At 50.1% G+C, this 17,078-nt stretch overlaps 1 long non-coding RNA gene across 1 annotated transcript; it reads right to left on the reverse strand.

Moving 5' to 3' along the window:
- Positions 1-1,736: 1,736 nt before the first annotated feature.
- Positions 1,737-10,264, reverse strand: LOC119232543 (uncharacterized). The gene is made up of 5 exons (XR_005122146.2): positions 10,248-10,264; positions 9,820-9,948; positions 8,766-8,888; positions 5,862-6,011; positions 1,737-2,074 (listed from the first exon to the last, which is right to left on the reverse strand). It is a non-coding gene; the product is annotated as an uncharacterized LOC119232543 (long non-coding RNA).
- Positions 10,265-17,078: the final 6,814 nt, after the last annotated feature.

The following is a 17,078-nucleotide window of genomic DNA, read 5'->3' on the forward strand; positions in this document are numbered from 1 at the left end:
GAGGGTCTTTGTGTTTCAGCAGGGATGGCCCATGAAGGAGGCTCTCCTGCCACACCATTCTACATCTGCGGAAACTAAGTCTCAGAGCAGTTCATTATACCCTCCATCCAGGAGTAAAGTCAGGAAGAACAACTGGGCATTTAGACCTGGGTTTGTGACAATGCTGTATACTGGCACTGGGGGCTTTCCTTGAATTCTACCCTTGATGTACTTGGGGTCACAGCATAGAGCCATGTGGCACAGGGTCAGCCTTTGTGCAGGGTTTCATCTTCCGGGCTGGCCCCACCCTGTGTCCCTACCATGTGATTCAGGGAGGGACTTTCTGATTGCTGTGTCATCTCTCTCATTTTACCAGATGTACCCAAGACTGTACCCAGGAGAGGCAAGACACACCAGGTTTCAGAGTGTCCTGGAGAGACAAATTTGAGTGTCCAAGACCAGTTCCCAGAGGTGTGGGTCCCTGTGGAGGTGACCCAGGAGAGGGGTGGGTTCGGGAGGGGGGTGTGGGCTGAGGAAGGGGCTGGATCAGCTGTGTTTCAACAGAGATGCAGGGACACGGGGGAGGGTCTGCATGTGCAACGAGCACACATGCAAACGAGTGTGCAACGCAACCACACCTATTATGTAGTGCATACAGACACACCTATACATGCATGCACACAGAGACACACACGGCCTTTACACAGATGACCCCAAATCTGTGTCCCTGTCACATCAGGCGCTTCTGAACTGTGTCTAAGTCAGGCATGTCGTGGAGATGAAGTAAGTAGCCCATGGGAAGCCGAGACTAGCATCCAGCATGTGAGCGCAAGGGGGGCCATCCCTGCTGAAACACAAAGACCCTCTGTGGTGCTACAGGGCAGGCCCTGCCACGCCCACATGTAACGGAAGGCTGCCGCTGTAGGCTGTGGGACTTCAGGGCTATGGTCAAGGGGGGCCTTTCTCCTGGCCCCTCCTCACTTTGCCACCTGGAGCAGCCAGCACCACCCAGGAGAGCAAGGGCCTTGCTGCCCAGACCAGACTCCCTACGTGCCAACTCAACCTAGGTCGGGTGCTCTGGTGGGGGGGCACCGGAGGGGGACTTCATGTCCAGAGTGGGCCAGAGACCAGTATGCAAGAGCTAGATCCCTTCTCATCAGGAGGGACACAGTCTCAGCCAGAAAGGGGTCTGAGGCCTGCCACCTCCTTGCCCCAGGAACGAGGATGAACATGGCTGAGCTATGTTACTGTGGGAAGCCTGGACATGTCACCTGGGGTCTGGGTAGGTGTGCCCTTAGACAGGCCCAGTGTCAGGAACCTGCAGAGGCCGGTGCTGACTCCTCCCCCTCTCTGAGGGCTGTGGGAGCAGAGGCCAAGATTGGGAAGATGATGTGGCATGCCCCGGCGCCCAGGGCTGAGTGAGCAGGCCTGCTTGCAGCTCCTGTCTCTGCAAGGCTGGCCCACACATGCCTGCCCTGACTAGCAGCAGGAGGCCACTGGACCACGCAGCTAGCACTAAGCCTGGAGCAACTAGCACTCCCCAGGAACTGGTGCCCCCCACTCTCCACCTACCACCCACATACGGCATACCGTTACATGGCAGTGGGTGGGCTCTGTGGTGTCATGTAGTTGCAGGGAGCTCAGCATTGCCAGGGTGTACACAAAGCTGGCAGGATGGGAGGAGGACAGAGGAATGTGGCCAGAACCATAAGGAAGCACCATAATGTCTTCCCCACTTGACAGGAACAGTGGTCACCTTGCTATCTGATCTCCCTTTCCTCCTTTATTACAAACTCCTGATTTTAGCTCAGCATTGACTCCCCAAAATAGGAGCTGTGTTTCCCAGTCTTTCCTATGGTTAGGTGCCTTTGTGGCTACATTCTGGAATGAAAAGGGCTGTGCAACATCAGAGAAGGGAGCATAAACAGAGGGATGTGCCTTTCTGTGGAGCTTACTCCTTCTTGTTGGCTGGAATATGGGTGTAATGGCTGGCGCTCCAGCAGTTGTGTTGCACGGTGAAGAGATCTTGGGCATGTAGTCTCACGCAATGGCACTTGGAGCAGAGGCCTTTCCTGGGCTTCCCACCTCAAGACTTCTTAAGGTGAGTAAGAAAAAAAATCTATATTGTTTTGAGAGTACTGTAATTTTTTTGTTTCTCTGGTACAGTTAATCTATTTTTAAAAATATGTTGTATTCATTAATAAATAGGTTTTTGTTTTTAAGTACAGCATAACAAATAGAAACACCCTCTTCTTTCTCCCCTTTTGTACACAATCCTATTTTGAAAAGTAAATCAGATTATGTCCTTGACCAACTTAAATCCCTCTGAAGTCCTGTGAAAATCCTCATTCCTTGACCCTGCACACCCGAGACCCTCCCTTCCACTCCCCCTTCTATTTGTTCCTTTGCACCCCCTCCCGTTCCATTCCCGCCTGCATGTTCTGTCCCTAGGCCTCCAAGTGGTTTTTTCCCCGACACCTGCAGAGCGCCCTTCGCTTATGCCCCAGGATAGCCCTGAAGTTCCAGCTTGTTTGTTGCTGTTGACTCTCCCCTCCTCCAAAACACTGACCCTCAGCCTACACCCAGTGCTGCCCTGGGCATGCCCTGGCCATGTCCGCTTTGTCCAGCCTCCAGACGTCCCTCAGCTTAGCTCTGCAAACCACTAATGATGGGCCTGCTGTTGACATCTACCACTGACTTAGGTCACAAGGCAACTGGGCCACAGGTGAGCGTGGGAGTCGAGATGTCTCTAGAGCATAAGCAGGACCATGGTTTGGCAGGGAGGTCACTGCAGGTCAATGCCTTTATCTCCAAGCCAGGCTTGCCACCTCCAGGAAGCCCGTAGGTGCCCCAGGATATCCTTTCTGTACTTCCAGCTTTCTCCCCATTGTCTCCTGGGGACCCCTAACTCAGGACGCCAGAGGGGGCTCTCTCCTTCGGTACCCAGGAAAGCCTTCAGGACACTTCCCACTCCTGCCTTTGGGCCTGTCTGCTGGCTGTGAGTTCTGACCACAATCCTGTAGCTTATGACCAAGTAGACACAGAGCCCCTAGGAGGCCAGGGATGGAACAACTGGCTGTGTTGCTGGGGCCTGACTGTGCATTATTGCATCATGGGGGCTGAGGTCCCAGGACTGAGATTTGAAACTAGGTTTTCCAGTCTTGATTGCACGCCCTCCACCCAACCCAGATGGTTTCAGGAGCCCCTTACTCCCTTCTGGAGAAGCATAGCCCAACTCAGACTTCAGACTGCCCCTAGTTTTCCTTTTCTTGGGAGACCTCTGTCAATGCCCCAGGAGCCTATGGAGCTTTGGGCCCAGGTATAGATCCCTCCTGTCCCCTGTCCGTGCCGCTGGTGGGGAGAGGCCAGTCTGCAGCTTCAGGACATCATGGGTCCTGTGGCCTGCTTCTGGTTGTGGTATTCATACCTGGACCAGCATCAGAACCATAGCTGGCCATCCCACCCCTGGCCTTTCACCAGATCCTGAGAGGCTTGTCCAGGGACACCCCTCTGTGTCCCAGGTAGAATTGGAGTCAAGTTATGGATTTGACTGAGGGGCATGGAGGGGGCGGTATCCCACTTTTGAGAACCTGCCTTTGCAGACACTCTATTGGAGCATGGGCCATGAGTGCGTCCGCTGTGGAAAAGCCAAGACTCTCAGGGTGACGTGTTAGAAAGGACTCTATTGCAAAGGCACCTTTCTAGTTATTTTACTTGACTAAATCCATGAAGGGAAGAGGGGGTATGTACAGATCACAGGGCGAATGGATGTGGTGTGTGTGTGCAGTTGGGGTTCCTATCACTGGCTACAACTCGCAGTCCATGAACAAATCCAGTCTAACAGTGATGCCTGAGCCACTGCTATTTCATGAGAGAAAGGGGTTTCCCAAAGGACGAAGACAGCAAGCTCAGGGAACAGATCGATTTAACTCACTCTTTGCCCTTCATCTTCTGCCCTCTGCCCTCTGACTCCTGCCTTGTCTATGCTCGGTCTGAAAACATTGGTGCTAACAGCCCCTTCCTTTAAGTTTCTCTGAATCAGTTCATTGTTTGGCCTCTGGTTTCTCTTCTTGCGGTTGGCCAGGTTGAAGGGAATATTTGGTCGCTGAGATATTCCATCCATAATGACTACCTCCTGGCTAAAGGAGGGGGTGCAGAGGTTTGTGGCGCAAAGTCTGTCCAGGAAAGGTCCTTTCTCTGACCCATTGGGAACAGGTAGGAGGCAGATATGATCTTGTGGCTGCGTATGTGGGGGCTGACCGACCTCCCGAGCTCATTCTGTGCCAACTGATCCCAAGGAGCCAAGTTGCCAGCCCTCTTCAGTTCCCAGCTGCTTGTTTACGGCAAGTCCAAGAGCAAGGCCCTGCGTGTGAGCCCCAGGCTGCTCCCGCATGGGGCGGGCTGCCTGTCCTTCCCCTGGAGGCTGTTTGTGTTGTGCAGAGGCTGCTGCCTCTGGGTTGGCTCTCCAAATTGCCACACGTGTTCTGTCCCTGGCCCCAAGCTGCAGAATCCAGGGCAGCTTATTGCCGCTTTCGTTAAAGACACCTCACAAGTTGATGGAAATCCATCCAGCACAAAGAGGTATTTATCGGCTGCATGGCATGTCTCCATCTGAACCAGGGAGGACAGAAATAGTCTTTCACAGAGTTCCAGTAGGGCTGGGCTCTCCTGCTCTGGAGGGTGTCAGTTTTCTGGCTCCTTCTCCAAGCTGTATAACTGGTCTATATTCATGGGCAGTTATTCACTGAGTCGGGTGGGGGAAGTTTGGGGGTATGGGGCCCTTCCTGCTCTTGCTGCTGTGGGAACTGTTAGAGTGAGAGAGGGGTAGAGAGAATGGAAACACAGACATGCAGCTTGAGTCCCCTTCAGGATGCTGTGCCTCAGTGGCTCCATGACATGAGTGATACTGATTTATGTCTCATCCAACACCGCTCAATAAGGTGAGAGCTGATGGCCTCACACTCCAGGAAGCCATTCTGTGTGCTTGGAAACGCTCATCATTTCCTGCTTGTACAGTTTTGCTTGTGCTACTCCTGTCTGCCTATAATGTCCCTTCAGAATCACACATTAGAGCAACAGTGACAGTCCACTTGAAGAATAATTAAAATTTTTTTGGTGTGCTGAAACCAAAGCTAGTGATGTTTTAAAGAGGTTAAGAAGTGGTTCAGTTGCTAGTAATAGAAATCTGAGCTTCAAAGACTTAACTAATATAGGATTCATTTTTCTTGCACATGAAACAAGCCTAGAGAATGGGAAATGCAAGTTTTGCATGGCATATCCATACTGTTATTAGGGAGTTCCCATCCTCATTAGCCTTAGGGGCCAGTGTGGCTGCTGGAAATGCCACCCTCTTACAAGGAACAGGCATAGGTGGCAAAGAGGGACTCATTGCCCTTGCTGGCCTCTCTTAAGGAGCTTTCCAGAGGACTCACTCAAGTTCTGTTTATAGCTCATTAACTACCCCCTAGCTGCCCCTCAGAGTAAAACCTGGGTTCATTTCCTCAGGGACTGGGGGTGGGGCAGCTCCCCTGCTGCCCCTCCATGGCACCAGGGATCCAAATACTTCTATCTAGCAGCAGGCACTCTCTGTCACCTTCAGGTGGTGAGGGTTAGTTCTGTTGCAAGCTGGCGTTGAGTGCCATGGGTAGAGAAGTGCAGCTACTTCCTTCTGGAAGGCACGCATTTAAATTCAAATCAACAGGGAATAGAATATTCATTCCCGTCCATCCACGTAGCCCCAATCTGTGAGTTTGTCTTTGGGAAACAACTCAAAAGGAAGAGGAAATGTAGCAGCACGGATATACTTTTCTCTAAGCATGGCGATCCTGGGGAAATGATCGAAATGCAGCAGGGAAAGGCACAGCAGACTCCGTTATACTCACTTGGTAGGATATTCTGTCCTTACTGAAAATGTTACTCTTCAAGGACTCCTGGTAACAGAGTGGAGTGTTCACAGTATAACTTCAGAGAAAAGACAGGATATGAATGATGCGAGATGATTGTAATTATAGTTACCACACATCTGTAGGAGTCTGGGAACAGAGACATGTGGGTTACTGGAAATGTCTCTTTAAACTTCCCCAAAGTTTGTTACTCTGTCTCTCTCACTCTCTTTGTAAATGAATTAAAACATATAAATAGATAAAATTCATAAAAATAAAATTTATACAAGCAATAAACTGTAATATAGAAATAACATTTAATAAAATATAAATAATAAAATAAGCATTTTAAATAAATAATACATAAATATAGAACAATAACATGAAAATAAAATAGTATAATCATATAGTAGCAATAGATAGAAATACTGAAACATTCTTCAAGCCTATATATGTTAATTTAGAGAATATGCTCATTGTACAAAATGTATAAAATGAAGATAATAGAAGAAGAGAATCCTATCATCCAGGAAACAGCTTTTCCTTGTTTCGTGTTGTATCACCAGTGGAAGCCACTGTGAACCCTCAGGGGCACCAAGGGTGGGATATGTCCTGCCCTCACCCTTGGCTGCCACTTGGTCACATCTGCATCTCCCTTTTCCTGAAACCTCTCCTCTCAGGTGTCCTCCTCTCTGAGAGTCGGGAGCTGCAGCGAAAGGCAGGGCACAAGTCTCCTACAGTTCAGGCTCAGAACCAGCCACAGGGGCTGCTGCGTCCTAGTGGAGGAGCCCCAGATGGATGTGGTGGGAAAGTGTCCTCCAACCACTGCGGAAGGTGGGGGATGTGGGCTCATTAGTGGCCACATTCCCCAGATCCATAGCCTTTCGTACATTTTCTGTGTTTTTATATAAAGATGTTTTTACAAAAAGGAAGTATTCTACTTAAATTATTTTGTCCCTTAATTATGTATTATGAACACATCTTTCCAAGCTGTAAAAATTCTGCAACATGATGCATCCAATTCTATTTTATGGTCATAGCTGATTTATTCAATCTGATGGACATTATATTTTCTCCTTTGCTTTCTTGCTATTTAGAAATAATACCAAATGACCATCCTCTCCTGGTAGCTGAATCTGTGCACACAGCTGTGATTTTTTTTTAAAGATTTTTTTATTTATGCATACAAGAGCTGGGGTACAGGCCAGAGATGCAGGGGAGTAAGAGGATTCACCAGAGACAAATTGGGGAGCAGAACAGGCAGACTGACTGAAATACACTGCTGAGGGGAGCAGTGGGCAAGACAGGAGAGGCCTGCTTTGCCATGTGGGTTGCTCCCTGGCCGGCCAGGGATCAAACTTGTGCTGCAGAGGCTGCAGATTGCTTCACAGTGCGGTGCTTAACCCCTTGCGCCACCAGGGAGGCCCCAGCCATGATATTTTTAAGAATAAATTTCTAGAAGTGGATTTAGTGAGTGAGAGAAGCCTCCAGATGATCCCAGGGATCCTCCCTTTCATATTCACACCCTTGTTCCCTTCACACAATCAGGCTGGTCTGTGTGGCCAGTGAGCTACAACAGAGGTGATGCTATGACTTTTGTCTGTCCTGCCTTGCCTTGGGAACACTGAAACAGCACTGAGGCACCCCGTGTTGGGGAGCTGAACCCCCAATTGAAAGCCAGCACCAGCCCGACTGAGGGAGGAAACAACTCTGGAAGTGGATTCCCTTAGTCCAACCTCCAGGTGAGATGGTAGCTCTGATCAGCACCTGACGGCAGCCTTAGGACACCCCAGCCAGACCACCCTAAATTCTTGACCCACAGAAATTATTGGACAGCAAGTGATTATTTTTTTTTAATCTCACTGAGTTTTAGAGTAATTTGTGACACTGTGATAAATAACTAAAACTGAATGTTTTGGTCAAGAGCTCATGCTTGACTTTGGTATTAGATAACCCCCAGCATGTGGTTTCCTCACTCCTACAAGTGTGATGTGGGGGGCAGGGCTCCCCTGCTGCCCCTACATGGCTCCAGGGATCCAGATACTTCCATCGAGTAGCAGGTGCTCCCTGTCACTTCAGGTGGTTCGGGTTAGTTCTGTGATCACACCAGGTGTATGGGGACAAGTAAATAATTGGGTGGAGTCTTACCCCTACTAGAGTGAATCAAAAGAACTAGAAATGGCCACTCCATGCTTTTTAAAATGACCTCAGAACTAAAGAAATAAAACTTGAAACCATGATTCACAATTTTCAAATTCTTGTGGAATAAGTGTTTTGAAAAATAAAGCCATTTGAAAAATTAAACCTGTTAGTAACCAAATTTCCACACAGTTGGTATAGGGAAAACATCTGTAGCCCTTCTGCTGGGCAACAACTGGGAAATGCCTGTCAATATTTATATGCTCTGACCCAAAGAGTCTGCTTCTGGGAATCTCTTCTAAAGAGCTATTCTTTAATATGAGAAAGACTTTCTAGCTAATTCCCCATAGTGTAATATAAAGTAATGAAAATTCTAGGCACTTATGTGTGCCAGGAAAAGACAGATTCAAGCTCCTCTTGTAAAGTATTGTCACCAGTAGTGTCATGTGTTCAGAAGTGTGTCATCACTGATGCTGCTGTGGTATTATGGGGGGAAGTTACTAGATTGCTAAATAATTGCATTGATGTAAACACATTGCACAGAGAGGACCCAGTGAAATGTGAATCCTGCTTCCCTGCATGTGGGTGCCTTGCCAGGTTTTCTCCAGTGGCACCTCAGTTGCTGCTGACCTTTGTCTCCATCCATCTGTTTCTTTTAGACCCATAATGCCTCTCTATAGAGGACACTCTGTCAGCGCAGCTCTCTATGTGTGCATGGCCTATGCTATTTCATAACCAGGCAAAAAAGGGAAAACAGAAACTTACAAAGTGATGTTGTATTTTTGATCCCAATCAAAGACACAGTTCCGGGCTTCAGCATCCTTCCAGCTGACACTTCAGAAGTGTCCCCCCCAGGGGATCTAGTGAGAGCCTTTGACCTGGTGACCTCTGGAGGAACATTTCCCATCTCACAGATAGATGTTGAAGGCCCCCAAGAGGTCCACACCCCCATAATACCCACCACCCCCTTGATCCACTGACATCTGGATGATGCTGAGGCAGCACCTTGATCTTCAGCTGTGTGCCCACTATGTTCTGGTGCCTGCTCCATAGGGAAGGCCTTCTCCTGGCTAGGGGAGGATCTGAGAAGTGAATATTGGGGAGGGCAGATGAGGGAAGATGGGACATACGCTCATAAAACTGGCCTTCATCCTCTGACAGGTGACCTTTACCACCATTTCTTCCTGACCTGCCTGGGGAGAGCCTGCACTGGAGTTGCCCACCCTGCCTGGGTGCTGGGGAGCATTGACTATTGCCCTGGGAATGGGGACCTTGCAAAGGGGGGAGAAATCTGTACATCAGTCACAAGGGCAACCTTTGATGCAACTGTCACCTTGTTATATAGACGAGGAGACTGGGTCTGAGAGTGTGGGGCTCTGAGCAGAGGGGACTAAGAGCCCAGCAGTATCCTCAAATGTGGCTATTGTTGATGTTCCAGTGTGGGGGGCCCTGCTGAGTGGGAGGCCTCAGTTCTACACTGGTGCTGACCAGGCTTATGCGGACAGGAGCACAGGACAGGGCAATCATCATGATTAGAGCTCAAACAGCAGAGACCGGCATGCAGCTGGGGGCCCAGGAGTCCTGGTTGCTCCCTCCCAAGGAGAAGGTGACATGTGACAGACCTGCCAGAGCTGGGGGGAGTGAGGGCCAGAGTCTGAGGATGGAGCTGCCTGAAGCTGAGTGGGAGAGAGGAGGGTAACAGCCAGGCTGTGGGGACCCAGGATCCCTGTCCCTGAGGTGCTTGGCCTAGCTCAGGACCTGTGACACAAGCAGTGAACCTTAGACCTGGGCACTGCACACAGCTGCACGTGGCACTGACCGTCTAGTTCAGCGCACAGCCAGGCCTGAGGTGAGGGGGTGCTGCTCGCGGTCACACTGTCAGGAAGGGTCCTTCTTCCTTCACTGCCTCATGACATTACTGTGAAGGACACTGAGGAAATGGAAAAGACTGGAAAGAGGGAGTTCTTGTGAATCTTCCCAGAGTTGGACAGACATGAGGGGAGTGAAGAGAGAAATGGAAGCATGGACAAGGGAGGGGGAAGGGGTGAGGGAAGGAGAGAGAGGGAAGCAGAGGGGAAGGGGTAAAGGAGAGGTGGAGGAGGAGGGGGCTAGACAGAGGGAGGAAGCAGGGAGTGGGAGGGAGAGTGGGAGAGACAGGACAGGGAGAAAGGGCTGGGATAGGGGAAAGGGGAGGGAGGAAGGGACGGCTGGGGTTGGGGGGCTAAAACTCCCGTAGCCCCAGCTCACCCTCCTGATGTTTTTTGCTGCCATGAGCAGCTCAGAACCCTCCAGCAACTGGTCTGGGATGGGTGTGTGACATGTTTCTGACCTTTGTGACACAGGAACTCCTGCAGGGGGTCCTGCAAAGGTTTCCTGGGCTAAGGATCCCCCTCTACTCTACTGGTCATTGAACTATGGTGCCCAGCGCCCCACCAGGGCAGTTCCTCCTTAGCAGGGAGCCCAGGTCACTGAAATTAGAAACCTGTGGCCTCGCCCCTGCACTGAGGCCAAAAGGGGGCACTCTGAGGTGTGGCCCAGCTGGCAGAGACCAAGCCTGGTCCAAATAGCTACTCTCACTCCCTGAACACTGCTGCCGGGTAGGGCAGGAAGCGGCCAGGACACTGGGCCTACTGTGGTGCAGTCCAGGAGCCCTAGGTCCGAGGACTGCAGGGCTTTCTTCTCTAAAAGTTTGGTGTACTTGCAAATGGCAGCTTTCTTCCCCTTAGATTTTCCAGAAGTTGCTTTAAAAATACATGCTGATTAGAGTGGGTTTAGATGAACCTTTTGCTTCTCCATCCACACTGGGCTCCCAGCCCAGCCTGGCGAGGCTGGGGGAGCACCTGACTCATGGGGATGTTTCCTGTGGTCATGGAAACACCGAGTGAGATGCTGGCCCTTCACTGAAACTGGGCATTGGCAACCGCAATAGAGGCAGCTGGAGTGAGTTCTCAGGCAACAATACCAGCTGTGGCACCAAAAGTGTGTCCTCCCTTCTGGACTGCAGCTTGACCTGCCAGGTGGTGGCCAGAGAACTGCTTGTAGCACCCACCAAATCCACTGACCTCATCCTTGGGTCCCATTGTCAGAGAAGGTTTATAAGCAAAATTCCATTAGAAATAGATGGGGTCTTGGGCCTCCCCGGTGGCGCAGCGGTTGAGCGCTGCGTTGCGAGGCTGCCCGTGGCCTCTGCAGTGCTGGTTCGATCCCCGGCTGCTCCCTGGCCACCGGAGGGGGGTCCCACATGGCGCGCAGACCTCTCCTGCCGCCCGCAGACCTCTCCTGCCTCAGCAGTATACTTCGGTCCTTCTGCCTGCTCTGCTCCCTGCTCTGGCTCTGGTGAATTCTCTCACCCTCCCATGCTTCTGACTGTACCCAGTGCATGTATAAACAAAACAAACAAACAAACAAATAAATAAATAAACATAAAAAAAAAGAAATAGATGGGGTCTTATACAGTAGAAATGGGATTTCTCCTCCTTCCCATCACTGGATCAGATCTGAGCAGCAGCTGCCTCACTTAGAGGCAGATGATGTCTGGACAGTGGCTCAAGGATGCTCTTGTTGCCCCAAGGTGGCTATCTCCTGGTCACAACAAGGTTGCTATGGCTCCAGGCATCATGTTTGTGTGCAGGCCAAGGAGAAGCAGGGAGGAGACCACTAGCTATATCTGCTTCATTTTATCCAGAAAGCAGAACCCTGAATTCCCCAGCGGCCTGCCCTTTAGGTCACAGTGTCACCTATCCCAGCAAGAGAGGTTGGGAAATAAGGAACAAAATTGACTCAGTCTTTTTTTTTAAAGGTTAATTAATTAATTAATTAATTAAGCACTGGGTACAGTCAGAAGCGCGGGAGGGTGAGAGAATTCACCAGAGCCAGAGCGGGGAACAGAACAGGCAGACCAATGAAATACAGTGCTGAGGGGAGCAGTGGGCGTGGCAGGAGAGGTCTGCCAGGAGAGGTCTGCGTGCCATGTGGGACCCTCGCTGGTGGCCGGGGATCAAACCAGCGCTGCAGAGGCTGCGGGCAGCTTCGCAGCCCAGCTTTCAACAGCTGCGCCACCAGGGGAGGCCCAAAATCGACTCAGTCTTGACCTATCATGGGGCTGATTAGTTGTTCCTTTGGAGCAAAAGCTGCCACTCAGCCACATACTTTCCTTCTTGATTTTTAGGAAGTAATCCTCCAAGTTTTACCTAGATGACCTCAAATAAAGACCATGTTTCCCTGTCTCCGTTAAAGTGAGGCAAACCATGCAACTAAATTCTGTCTGAGGAAGTATGAGCAGAAATAACATGCACAACTTCTGTGTCAAATCTTGAAAGGAAGTGGGGAGCACTTCCCTGTTCCCACTGGCTAGAATGGAGTTGCAATGCCTGGATGGAGGCTGTGTCCTGGACAAGATGGAAGCTTTGTGTCAAGGAACAGACTTGAGCTGGGTGCAGGGCAGGGGAGAAGGCAATGGGCTCTGCAGCTCTCAAGGAGGTGAGCCACCACCCCAGTGCAGAAGACTGCTCTATTGTTAAGTTCTACTGTTTGGCGACTCTTTTAGGGTCTCCAAACTGGCATTGCTACCCACCATCTGGACACAATAGAATGTTAGTCAGAAGGAAGGGAGGTATGGCCGTGAGAGAGTCATCCCTGTGGGGAGCTGCTGCCCTGGCTTCTGCTCACTCCTGGACCCTGAGCTACTCATCAGAGGGGCAGCTCTCTTCTCCGACACAAGCTTCTCCTGACCCTTGTTATTGGCCCTCCCTGGGTTACCCTGAAGCTCTCTTATAGCTCACCACTGCCAACTCATCCTATGAAATATCCCCACAGGTCCCTGTGTGACCCTACCCCCTGACTGGACACAGGCTGGGACAGCCACAGAGAGATTGACCTAGAAGGTCAGGTACCAAAAACATTCTAAATGGACAGCAATATCATCTATGTCTGTATGCCATCTTAATCACTCTTATGTGCACAGTTGAGTGGCATTAAGCGCCTTTGTGTGTGGCACAGCCATCACCACCATCCATCCCCAGAACTCTTCTCATGTCCCTAACTGAATTCTGATTTCATTAATCAATTACTCCCCACTCTTCTTTCCCTCAGTCTCCGGGCACCCACTTTCTGTCTCAGAGAATCTGACTTCACATAAGCAGAATCATACAGTCCTTGTCTTGTGTCTGCCTTATTGCCCTGACTGCAATGTCCCCAAGCCCCTGCCATGTTGTCACAGGTGTCAGCTGAATGACTTTTGACTGTGTGTACACATTTTCTGTATCCATTCACTGACGCACACGGGGGCGGCTTCTGTGAAGAGTGCTGCTGTGAACTTGGGTGTGCAAGTGTGAGAACCCACGCCTTGGTGACTGCGTGGGATCTGTAATCCCAGAATTGCTTCCTGAGTGCCAGCTCATATAAGGGTGGTGAGGTTCAGGGAGGCCCAGTGGGAAAGCTGGGGTGCAACTCCCAAAGCTGCACCTGCTCTGTAGATTTTAGAAGACAAAATGAGCCAATGAGCATGGCTAGACCTGAGCCTTGCCTGTGCTGGTGGCCATGAGGGGGATAAGCAGGGTCCTCCCCACCCCCCACTCTGTCTTTCTCTCTCTTACATACTCAATTACAGAGCATCACAGACATGCTCACATGTGCTCTCACACATGGATACACTCACACGCCTCTTCCACCTTGTGCTTTCCTCCACCCACTTTCACAAGTGCAGTGCAAAGTATCTGGATGCAGCTCAGGCCTGGGCTGAAAGCCCCTGAAAGTCCCTGTGTGTGGCAGGGTGCCCATGGAACTCCGCCCTCAGTCCCTCTGCTCCTGGGCATCCATGAAGCATTTCCAAATCCAGGCAACTTCTCCTCTGGCACCCAGAGGACTTCCCTGCCACCCAAACAGCAGATGGCAGGAAACGAAGCCTCATTCTAATAACAGCCAGAGAAAATCTAGTTCAATCAGCAAAATGCATGGTCAGAAAAGCATGTGGCTTGATGCGTGCCCTCTTGTTGGGGCAAGCCCTCTTCCAGCTGTGTGCTGTGGCCTTCAGAGGTGGAAGAGCAAGACAAGCAGCTGAACCAGTGCTCCTTCCATCCTACCCCAGTGGGGTTGTGTGTACTGGGCCAGATCCTCGGCTTGGGTGTCTGTGAAGGGCCGGGCACTGCTCCAGGTGCTTGATGCTGTGTATCACTCATGGCTAAGTATGACTATGAGTGGTACAAATCTTGCTCAAACAAGAAAGTGCTCCTTTTCTTTTTTTTTTTCAAGAGTCTGTTTTTATTTTTATTTATTTATTTATGTATTTTTTTTGTGGGACCCTCGCCAGTGGCCAGGGATCGAACTGGCGCTGCAGAGGCTGTGGGCAGCCTCACAACCCAGCACTCAACCGCTGCGCCACCAGGGGAGGCCCAAGAAAGCGCTCCTTATTACATAAAGTTTCCTTCTGTCTGCTCCACTGCCATTCTCAACACATAGCCTCCACTTCATGGCATAAGATAGCTGCTTCCAGCCACTGTGCTTACATCCTAGCCAGATAGGAGAAAGAGAGAAAGGAGGGTGCACTCCACACTCTAAGACACTTAGAAGAAGTTTCTGGATGTGTTCACTCATCTGTGGCCAGAACTTATCTTATGTTCATACCTAGAGGCAAGGAAAGTGGGGATGTTATAGGGCAGCCCCGATATTGAACGGGTTGCCTGGCTGTGGGTCCTCACCTGCACGCTTACAAGGGACTTGTTAGTCCACTACAGACACACACAAAAGGTTAATAAAAGGTTTATTTGCAAGGGAAAAGGAAATAAGGAAAATGTACAACTCAGGAAGAAAATAGGGAAATAAAGTCTTTAATGCGTCCTACCCGATCTGCCGACCTGGAAACCCAAAGGCACTCTCAGAGCTGGCCGGATGCTGCGAGCTGGCCGAGAGCCAAAATGGGGGATCCCCTCCAAAGCCCACGTGTCTGGCTTTATACCAAACTGGCTGCTTAACCCCACCCTCAGGTCCCAGCCACCTTCCCTTTGGTGGTGATGGGATTTGGAGTTCCCAATGTCCTGATGGCTTTGGCCTGGGGTGGGGGTGGAGTCCACAAAGCCTGTATGGAATTAGCTTTAGGACATCCTTTCCCCCTAACAGGGACATGTGGTTTCAGGCACCCAAATTCCCAAGTCAAGGTGGGTTTCTACGACTGAGAGAATGGAAGGATGTAGCCATCTCTGCTATAGCTACCTGATTCAAGAAGTTCTAGTACTTCTAAAAACTTTAAATTTTACTTACATATGTATTTTTGGTTAAGTGGCCAGATATTAAATTCACATGATGTGGTGAAATTCTCCCTCCTCTGACCCTGTCCCTAGAAGTACTTAGGATCACCAAAGGGTCTGGGCCAGTAGTTCCCAGGGATCTTCAGGAATGCAGATTCTGGGGCCAAGGGCCTGCTGAGTTGGAAAGTCTGGGCTGAATCCAAGAATCCAGGTTTCAGCCCATCCTTGGTGGCCTGAATCTCCATTTCTCCTGTCTTCCGGTGCCCATGTCCACCACCAGTACAGTTCTGCCCACTGTTTCACTGAGTGACCTGAAAGGATGATTTCTCCTCCTTTAACAGAGTTATTGAGATATAGCAACACACCATATATTTTATCTACTAAAAGTATACAGTACAGTGGCTTTTAGTGTATTTATAGCTGTGCATCAACACCACAGTCAATTTTAGAACAAGCTGATCATTCCTTTTTATCCTTAATTTAAATTTTGAATAGTCATAGTCAGGTGACTAAAATAACTAAAGAAGCCCCCCCACCCCATGCCTGCCCCCACCAACCCAGAATCCCTCATATCTAGGCAACCAGTTTTTGGGTCTGTTTTCTTCTGGAAATCTCGTACTGGGATGGAGTGAGTGGACATGACTTATGTTCTGTATCTACACTTGGGCAAAGCCAGGCACATTCTCACAGTCCAGTCTATCTGATGACCGGCCCTCCTAGTTGGTCCCCAGGAACTTGGTGCTCTATGGGCAAGGGTCCTGTTCACCAGCGAGGACTTTGACATTCTCCCCAGGGTTTCTTCAGTCAGCAGTCAGCACTGGGCTGCCCACCTGGAGACAGAGACATCCCTTCCCCCATACCTTCCCCCTTAAGTCCCTGACTCCTGGTCCTCAGGGTCCTGACTAGGACTTCCCTGTGATGCTGATTTATTGAATCCATTCTCTGAAACTGTGAGCTCCCCAAGGCTCCCTGGGGTGTGTGGGGTGCATCCTCATAAAAGTTTGTTGACTGACTAGTGTGTTGGTCTGTCCCTGCAGCCCATGAGTAAGTGTACTTGCTGTACTTTCTGGGGCCTCAGTTTACTCCACTTAGAATGAGGACAGGAATCCTCACCTAACAGTGTGGTGGACAGGATAAAATGAGAGATAGTTAGCAGTGCCTAGCACTGGGGAAGCAGAATTGTTTTCCTCTCCTCCCCTTGCTGGGAGAAGAAAAGCAGCCTTGTGCATGGGGTGCTGTGGGGTTTAGCTCTGCCTACACTCACCACCTGGGTCACATAAACTTGCTCTGGGGCTGGGAGCCAGCAGGGGGCGCAGTGCACCTGGGTCTGGGATGGCCTGATGTCCAGGGCCTGAGAGGAGAAGGGCTGAGGACTTGGCCAGAGCAGCGTGGAGAATTTAGCCAAAGGTTCTGTTGGGCACAGGTTACCAGAGGAAAATTGTTAGACATCATCAAATTGAAACACTTTTGTGTATTAAAAGATTATCAGTAGAGGGAACAGACAGCCCAGCGAATGGGAGGAAACATTTGCAAACCACAGATCTGATCAGGGTCTAGACCTCACATGGCATGTGGGAAGATCCCAGATTGGAGAAAGTGATGATCTCCAGAAGGCCAATAGACATGAAAAATGTTCATCATTGCTTCCAGTAAGAAAGATGCCAGTTAAAACCTCAAGGAGACACCATTTAATACCTGTGAGAATGACACATATTAAAAATATCCCCAACAACTAGTGCTTGAGAGGATACAGAGAAAGAGAAACACTATTACACTGTTGGTGTAAAATGGTGGAGCCATTGTGGAAATCAGTCTGGGTTTATCTTTAAAAACTAAA

The sequence above is a fragment of the Talpa occidentalis genome, unplaced genomic scaffold, assembly GCF_014898055.3.
Source record: "Talpa occidentalis isolate TD23 unplaced genomic scaffold, MPIMG_talOcc4v2.1 talOcc4.7, whole genome shotgun sequence".
NCBI classification, from domain to species: Eukaryota; Metazoa; Chordata; class Mammalia; order Eulipotyphla; family Talpidae; genus Talpa; species Talpa occidentalis.